Raw genomic sequence first — 9,810 nt, 5'->3', positions numbered from 1 at the left:
TTTTTGGTTTTGGTTTTTCTCCGGTACCGGGAACCGAACTCACGACCTTGCGCTTGCCAGGCAGGCGATTTTTGCCGCTGAGCTAAATCCCTAGCCCCTACATACATGTCTTGGCATGCATTCTAAGAAGCATGTTTTCCCTCCTCAACACTTACTCAGTGTGACTGTTCAGCTTAATTGTGAGCCTGATTGGCTTGGGGTCTGCCTAGGGCCCAGTACCTGTCTGCAGCCTGTAACCGCTATTAACAGAGCCAAGTACAAAAAACACATGACCAGGTCAGAAGATGCAGGAGAAGCATTTGACAAAGTCCAACACTCATTCATGATAAAAACCCTACAGAAAATTGGAATAGATGGTCTTTATCTCAGTCTGATAAAAACCACTTATGGCAAACCAACAACCAACATCATACTAAATGGTCAAAAACTGAAAGCTTTCATTCTAAAATCAGGAGCAAGACAAGGATGTCCGCTATCACCACTCTTATTCAGTATAGTTCTGGAAACTTAGCCAGAGCAATTAGTAAAGAGATAGAAAGAAAAGGAATAGGGATAGGAAAGGAAGAATTTAAATTATCATTATTTGTAGGTGACATGATACTCTATATAGAAGACTCCAGTAGTTCTACCAAAAGACTTCTGTATTTAATAACCAAATTCAATAACATAGTGGGATAAAGGTCAACATTTAAAAATCAATAGTATTCCTGTACATGAATAACAAGTTCACTGAGAGAGAAATTAGGGAAACCACACCTTTCATAAGAACACAAAAAAAGGAAATACCAAAGAATCAATCTAACAAAGGAGCTAAAAGACCTTCATGTTGAAAACTACAGTTCTCTGCAAAGGGACATTGAAGAGGATACCAGAAAATGGAATGAAATTCCTTGTTCTTGGCTAGGAAGAACCAATATAGTGAAAATAGCCATACTCCCAAAATTGTTCAACAGATTGAATGCAATCCCAGTCAAAATATTAATAGCATACCACACAGAATTAGAGAAAACAACCCTAAACTTCAGTTGGAATGAGAAGAAAACTAGAATAGCAAAAACAATTCTGGGCAACAAGGAAAGGGAAGGGATATGACAACCCTTGACTTGAAATTATACTATATAGCTCCTGGGATAAAAAAAAAAGTGTGGTACTGGAAAAAAATAGACTGAGGATCAGTGGAATACATTAGAAGATGCAGAAACAACCGCAAACACCCTCAGCCACCTTATTTTTGACAAAGGGATCAAAAACACCCACTGGAAGAAAGGTAATTCTTTAATAAATGGTACTGGAAAAACTGGTTTTCCACATGCCAAAGATTTAAACTAGACCCGTAGGTCTCACCAAGCACTAATCTAAAGTTGAAATGAATCAAAGATCTAAATATTAAAACAGATTCATTAAGTCTGTCATAAGATAGATAAATAGGTAGAATTCCTGAAGACATAGGTATGAGCAAAGACCCTATGAAGAAAACCCTGATTGCACAGGAACTTTCACAAAGAATTAACAGCTGGGATATTATTTTATTAAATAATTTTTTGCACTGCAAAAGAAACCACCAAAAGAGTGAAGAAACAATGCATAGAGTACAAACTCCATGTGGAAAACTATATGCTGGAAAAAAATTTTTGCCAGCTGTCCTTAGACAAAAGCATAATATCTAGAATATTTAAAAATATTAGATCCCCTAAATTTAAAGACCCAGTCCAAAAAGTGCCATCTGAAATGAATAGGCACTTCTCATATAAAGAAATAGAAATGTCACACAAATATATGAAAAAATGGTCAACATCAGTGGTCATTTGGGAGATGCAAGTTAAAAGAACACTAAGAGAGCGGGAGGAGGTAGTGGTGATGGGAAGATACTCCTCTTTGGCCTGAATTGCAATCCATTAGGGATCAGTTCTCAGACTCAAGTTAGAAGTGAGATTTCAGGTAAGTGAGGCTGGTATTGCTGCTTTGAACACCTCAGAAGGGGAGAATGGATTTATCAGATGTAAAAGAAGAGCTTGCTAGGAGTCAAAGAAAATAATAAAAAGTCCAGCACTAGGGCTCCTTCTCCTACCAAACACAAGAACTGCTCTGATGAGAAGTCCAAGGACCACTCTAAAGACAAAGGGGCCACCAAGGAGTCCAGTGAGAAGGACCTTGGCAGGGTAAGACCTGGAAGAGGCACAGTGCTTCCAGTGGAAGCAGCAGCACCAGGTCTCCGTCCAGCTCAAATTCCAGTTCAGGCTCTAGCACCAGCACGGGCTCAAGCAGTGGCTCCAGTTCCTATTCAGCATCCAGCCACTCTGGAAGCTCCAGTGCATTGCGCAGCTCCAGTTCTAGCAGCTCCCCTGGCTCCCTGAACCCTCTTGCCTCAGACATGACAATAGACGACGCTCCCGCTCTAAATCCAAGCACCTAAAAGAGATAGAAAGGAGAGGAAAAGGCAAAGCCCTTCCTCTAAACTCACCAAAGTGCACATTGGGAGGCTGACCAGGAATGTTATCACGGATCACGTCACAAAGATAGTTTCTACCTACGGGATGATTAAAATGATTGACATGCCTGTAAAAACGATGCATCCTCATCTCTCCAAATGGTGTGCATATGTGGAGTTTGAGAATCCAGATGACGCAGAGGAAGTACAGAAGCACATGGATGGAGGGCAAATTGATGGAGACTGATGCTACTGCTGCGTTGGCCCCCTGGTCTAGGCCACTACCCCAGTGATTCAACCCTCCCAGGAAAATGCTACCACTACCTCCCATGTGGTGCAGGTCACCCCCATGGATGAGGAGAAGGTCATGCTCACAAAGACGCAGATCCCCTGTACACAGGTGGTCCCGCTCTCCTGGCTGCCACCACTATAGGAGCTTATCTAGCTCCAATTCTTCCTGATAAGCAAGGCAACTGGAATGCACCCCTTTAACTTATATTCCACTCAGCTCAATTTTGTCACTTCTCTAGCCTAAGGTGGAGCGGTAGAAGAGAATCCCTCACTCAGGCAGACTTCAAAGGCAGCAATGGAGACATTTGGTTTTCAGGAGGGTTCTGGCTAACAGAAGTGCTGTTAGTCCAGGCCTATGTCCATAAAGGTACCCTGCAGTTTTCTGTCTGGGGATTTCACCCATTCCCACCCATCTCCTGAGAGTCTGTTCAGTGGCAGGGCCTGTAGGAACAAGCAAGCCTCCAGGTGGCAGAGTGCCCCAACATTTCCAGGTGACTTGGGGGCAGTGTGGCAATCTGGTCGTATCTTGGGGATCAATCCACCATTCCCATTAGCCTGGCCCTTTGATTCCTGCTTGAGTCCTCTGCCAGTCTCTAGAGTCAAACCTATGGAGAGAGGGTGTCCTCTCACCGCCCTCTGTTAGTTGCAATAAATGGTTCTTCTTTCTATGTTCTCATCTACATCCTCACTCCATTTGTCTTCTTTAGTCTCAATTGTTGGCGAGCAGTTTGAGAATCAGCTTTGCAGGTCATCATGGAATACCCCATTTCACCTGCTATTTGATAGGTTTTCCACTTAATAAAAATTCTGCTAAGTCATCATGGCGGCAAGCCCCTCCTGGACCATGCTCCAAGCCCTGCAAAGAAGGACACTGGGCATGAGCCTGCCCCAATCTGTGGTCACTGATGAGATCTTGTCCTATCGGCAATCTCGAGGGCCATTGGAAGTGCGACTGCCCTGCCCACTAGAGAGTGGGTAAGTCATGCATTTCCCCACCCTCACAGGATAATCTGCACTGCCACTGGACTCATCACTTCCTGACCTTCTGGGTATTGCTGCTGAGGAGGATTAACAGGGCTCAGGGTCCATGGCCCCCACAAGGGTATCCTAGTCGGAGCCCCAAGTCTCACTAGAAGTCTCAGGTAGGACACTCTTCTTGTTGACATGGGAGTCACATACAGTGTTCTTCCTGAGTTTTCAGGCCTTTACACCCGATCCTTTATCTCTAGTGGAGACTGACGGCTGACCCACCAAGCTGCTCTGGACAGGGCCTATTCCTTGCCAGCTCCAGATACTCTTTTCACTCGCAACTTTCTCATGGTCCCAAACTGCCCTGCACCTCTCGTGGGGAGAGACCTCCAAAAACTCAATTTTTCCTTCACTTTTCTTTCCCTACTGCTCTCATCCTTCAGCCCACATCACTGCGCACCACCAATCCCGACCCTCCCTTACCTCCTTCGCTGGTCCATCCATAGTCTGAGATACTTCCAACCCCACCCACGTGACTCATGCTGTCCCTGTCTCCATTCACCTCAGGGACCCATCCATCTACCCCTGCATTTCCCAATACCCAATATCTCCCAAACACCAATGGGGGCTTACACCCATAATTAAATGTCTCCTCACAAATGGATTTCTTAAAGCCACACACCTTATAACACACCCATCCTTCCAGTAATCAAGCCCAATGGCCCTACCATTTAGTTCAAGATCTGAGAGTTATTAATAATGCAGTTACACATATTCACCCTTGTCTTGGTTACTTTTCTCTCATTGCTGGGATAAAATACCTGATGCCCAAAATTAAGGAAGGAAAGGTTTATTTCACTTACAGTTTGTGGAGGTTTTAGTCCATACTTGGCAGGTTACAAAGCAGAGTGGCACATGGCAGAGGGCTACAGCTCATGGCAGCAGAACACAGCAAAAGCAACAAGCACAAAAAAGGGAGGAATGGCCCCAAGCAGCCGCTTCCTCTCCCTTACATATGCAAACTATCACCCCAGGGCATTTGTAGCTCTCACACCCACAATCAATCAAACTCTAAAAGCCTGCCCCATGACTGCATGAGGCTTTGGGGGGACACACAGATACAAATCATAACAACCCTATAGTGCCAAACACTTATACTATGCTGTCTCATTTTCCTCCATCTACAGCCCACTTTACAGTGTTGGATCTCAAGGATGACTTATTTACTATTCCCTTACACTAGACTGCCAAAAGCACAGCTCTCAAAACAAGTGGCAGTTATACATTACAGGAGACATTAAAATTCAACAAATCCCATTGCTCAAGGAAATATATTTGCAGATAGACACACCAAGCTAGCTGCTCAACAGCCATATCCTTCCCATCTTCTTCCTCTCATTCCAGGGGCCATGCCCTCACCCCAGCACTCATCAAATCAATTGCTCTTGCTCCAAAGACCTGACTTTCACCCCAAATTTTCCAAGGGTCCAGCCTTGTTCTTCCAGACCAACAGGCACAAATTATCATTACTGATTTACACAACTGCTTCTATGTTGGCACTCAGGCCTTATATAATTTCCTAACTCCCACCATCACTCATCCCTCTTTAAAAGCAATCGCACACCAAGTGACTCAAAACTGTCAACTGTGTGCCAAAACCTCTCCTCAGGGACATTTACCACCTCCCTCTTTCCCAACCCACCAACTCCATGGACATACTCCAGGTTAAGACTGGCAGATTGACTTCACACACATGCCTCGCCCCAAAACTCAGATACCTTCTCAGTTTTGTCTGTATTTTCTCAGGGTGCACAGAAGCCTTCCCCACTGCTCAAGAAACCACCAATATAGTCTCTAACACTCATTTAGGACATTATTCTCAGATTTGGACTGCCTCAGAGTATCCAGTCAGATAATGGTCCGGTATTTATCTCCCAGATCACCCAAGAAGTCTCTTTAAGTCTCAGTATTACCTGACATTTACATATACCATACCACTCACAATCCTCAGGCAAAGTAAAAAAGGCAAATGGGCTCCTAAAAAACATCTCACAAAACACATTTTAGAGCTACACCTGCCATGGCCTCAGCTTTCCCTCTTGTTCTGACTAAACTCCAAGTGCTCCCTAGGGCACCTATTTTTTTTTAGCCCTTTTGAGCTTATGTGTGGTAGGCCATTTCTGCTTCATGACTTCTCAGCTCCTGATGACCTTTCCGCTATGGCTGATTATATTCCAGTCTTATCCTTTCTCCAACACCTGCTACAAAAGCAACCCACTTAACACCATAACGTTCTCCCTCTATGACCAAAGAGTCATTGGTCATTCAGTTTCACTCCTTCCAATCCCAAAATTACCCTTGTGGTTCCCTTGTGTCAGACACTCTCTCACACTTCTCAAACCTTACATTTGCTGGCTCTGCATTCCTTACGGGCAAGATCTATAGATAGTGACCTCCATAAACTAAAATGCCTCATGTCTGCCCTTTCCACATGCTCCAGCCATAGTAGGCCCTTTAGTGTTCCATCTCTCATAACAGTGGTCAGGCAATCTCACTTGCTTAATTTCCCAGGAAACAAACTCCTCTTTATAGCTAAATCACTTGCCTCATCATGCTCATTATATAACACAGGTACAGGACAAGGCTATATGTCCCCCTAAGAGATGGTTTTATAGGATATAAAAGGGGAACATATACCTGTCTCCCTCCTGGATGGACAGGTTCATGTACACTGGTCCTCCTGGTCCCAGCCATGACAATCAATTCCCAGGAAACCATAGAAGAATCAATCCAGTCACAACTCCAGGACACTCATTTGCTCGTAAAACTAGAGCAGCCCAAGTTCCAGTACTCACGGGGGTGAGCATTCTCACAGTCTTTGGAGTCATCTTGGGAGTAGGGGGAATAGGCATGGGTATCTGTGCCCATGAATTTAACATCAGCTCTCTCTCAAACTTCACCAAAGGACAGAAGACAACACCTGCCATACTTTCCCTTCAAAATCAGATAAATAGCTTAGCTGCAGTGACACTTCAAAACAGACATACTCTTGACATGTTGATGGCTGGAAAAGAGGGCACCTGTGCTTTGCTGGGGGAAAAAAGTGCTATTACTCTGTAAGTGAATCTGGGATCATCATGGATAAGGTAAAAAGTCTCTGCACCTGGCTTGAGTGCAAGTGCCAGGAACTAAAAAAACATTCTTCTTCCACACCATGGTTGTGGTGGAGTGACATATTTAGATCCTGGACACCCTTCCTTGTTCCTCTGGTGGGCCCCGTAATCATGATAATAACTTGTCTACTGGTAGGGCCCTGCCTTTTAAAACTTTTCAAAAATTTTGTTCAATCAAGGCTCCACTCCCTTACCACCAAAAAGCACATGAAAAAGTCCCAACACCAGTGAGCCAATATGTCATGGCCCACTGGAGGCCATGTGGCAGGCTCTGCCTTTCTCCTCCCTGGTCATATTACAACTTCCTACTTCCTTTTTTACAGCATCTGTTTTCCCTCTTCCCAGCCCCCTGTCCAATCACTGCCAGCCAAGTCACACAGACCATGCCCTAAACCCCATCCCCCTCCTGGCCCTATATAGCCTTTGTTCCCATGGCCAGACCCTTAGAAGCTCCACATCCCTCCTTTCTGCTGTGGTCTTCTCTGTGCCCATAATAAAGGCATTTTTACTTTGTTCTGTTTTTACTTGTGCCAGAAAAACTAACAGTATTTATGGTGATCTTGCAGGTTATCTTGGCAACATGTACATTGCTGTTTTGGCTTTTATTGTGCAGTTAATGCTATAAAATTTGAGTTTTGTAACTTTCTAGCATTTAGATAAGGTTGTGCTTGTACTTTGTTGTGTAGAGTAAAGGAACTGTATTGAATAAACCCAGGATTAGGATGCAAAACAAACAAACAAACAAACAAACAAACAACCCACAAAGATTCCATCTCACTCCCAAAAGAAGAGCTATTATTAAGAAATCAATAAACAATAATTGCTGAAGGGGCTGTAGGGAAAAAGGAACACTTCTCCACTGCTGGTGGAAGTGTGGAATGGTACAACCACTGTGGAAACCATTATGGAGATTCCTCCTAAAACTAGGATTGGAGGTCCCATTCAACCCAACAATTCCCCTTCTTGGTATCTTCTCAAAATAATTAAAAGCATCATATCACAGTGACATATGCATACCCATGTTTATAGCAGCACAGTTTATAATAGTTAAATCTTGGAAATATCCCAAATGCCCATGAACTAATGAGTGGATAAAGATGTCATTTTTTTAATATACATTGGAGTACTACTCTGCCATTAAGAAGAATAAATTTGAGACATTTCTAGGTAAATGGATGCACTTTGAGACTATACTTTAAGTGAAATAAATCAACAAACAGGTTTAAATATCACGTTGTTTCTCTGGTATTAGAAACTGAAAGGGTAAATTGGGACCAAATAATGGATATTGTGAAATAGGAAGAAAATATTCAAGTGGGAAGGGGAACAAGGGTGGTGGGAGAAGAAAAGGAAAGAAAAAGAAAAAATATAGAATAGAATTAAACAGCGGAAACAAAGCTTTTGTAAATAAGGAGGGGAAGGGGGCTGAAGGGAGGAATGTGTGAAACAAAGAACTGAGATATATCATGTACAGGTACAAGTTGCCTATGATGAATGTCATTATGTGTATCTAAAATATACCAATCAAATTAATTAAAGAAAAAGGAGTTGTGCCTCCTAAAAGGAGATGAGTGGTGGGAGAAGAAGCAAAATTTCATATGTATTTATAGTCCTTCTTCTTTGCTTGCATAGCTCTCTGATCTCCCTGTTCTGTCAGATCAGTGGCGGCTTTAGATCTCATAGGAGCATGAACCCTACTGTAAATTGTTCATGCAAGACAGCGAGGTTGAGCTCTCTTTAGGAGAATGCAATGCCTGATGGTCAGAGGTGGAGCTGAGGTAGTGATGCTAGAGCTGGGGAGCAGCTGTGAATACAGACTAACTTTAGCAGAGAAGTTTGCCCTCACAGAGACCATGGTAAGACAATTGCTTTCAGATTCGTATCAAATCCCTGTCAGTGAGTGGCATGTGACAATTATTCTGCATCTGGTGGCAGGCTATAAGTTAGAATCTGACACTTATTTTAGTCCATGGATGGCCTGCCCATTATTTTATTTACCACTTCTGTCCAAGTCTCTTGTCTGTGTTGTGCTCTTAGTCACAGTTCTGATAAGCCCACAAGCTAACCCAACCCAAAATGGTAAAAAAAACCAAGTGTCCCTGGAGAGCTTTTTTCCAAAAGGGAGGAAGATCCAATAATGAAAGCAGAAGATTCTAAGATTGCTAATGAAAAGAAAGCTGTATTAAATGAAAATAGTAAGAGTCCTACTTAAATGAGTTTCACTGCACATTCTCTAAGTCCACTTTATATATTGTGTGCTAAACAGCTATCCCACAAAGTCATGGAACCTTCAAAACTGGTTTGCTGAATGGGAACAGAACACCCTTTGTTAAAAGGAAAACCTTTGGAGTTTTTCAAAACAAACAAAAAAACTGTGGAGATGGAGAACAGAAGCAAATATGGGAGGACCCCACTGCATCAACTGGGACTGCACCAGGAACATAATTCCTCACTGTAACCACATTAATAGAGTTAAGAAGCCCTTTGCTATTGGTGAAGAGTTGATCCAAACATTGTGAAATTATAGGAGGCTGTAGTTCCAGTGGTGCCATGTATTCCCCTTTCAGGTAGCCCCATAACTAGATACATTGTTAAAATAGCAGAGGATACTGAAGCACAACTGTTAGAAACGATTAATGAGTCACTGTGATTTGCAGTCCAGGTTGATGATTCCAGCCATGTTGACAACAGGTGACAATGCTTATTTTTGTGTGATATATTTTACAGGAGGGTGTACACAAGGATATGCTATGCTATGTAAGCTTTTGTAGTCAACCAACAGTGCAGTTGAGGAACTATTCAAGTCTTTGATTACATATCAGGAACACTGAATTGGTTATCTTGTGTCACTACTGCATAGAGAGAACACCTGCCATGAGTGGATGGCTTTCCGGTTTTACTACTTGTGTCAAAGAAGTCACTTCTGAATGTGAGTCTAAACACTGTGTC

The 9,810-nt window shown here is 43.0% G+C and overlaps 1 pseudogene; it reads left to right on the top strand.

Moving 5' to 3' along the window:
- LOC102008404 overlaps positions 1–2,889 on the top strand; it is a 20,842-nt pseudogene extending 17,953 nt beyond the window's left edge.
- The last annotated feature ends 6,921 nt before the right edge of the window (positions 2,890–9,810 follow it).

This window comes from Chinchilla lanigera, unplaced genomic scaffold (assembly GCF_000276665.1).
Source record: "Chinchilla lanigera isolate Chin_1 unplaced genomic scaffold, ChiLan1.0 scaffold00014, whole genome shotgun sequence".
Classification (NCBI taxonomy): Eukaryota; Metazoa; Chordata; class Mammalia; order Rodentia; family Chinchillidae; genus Chinchilla; species Chinchilla lanigera.
Note: the sequence above shows the minus strand (reverse complement) of the source record. Positions and strands in the feature narration are given on the sequence as shown.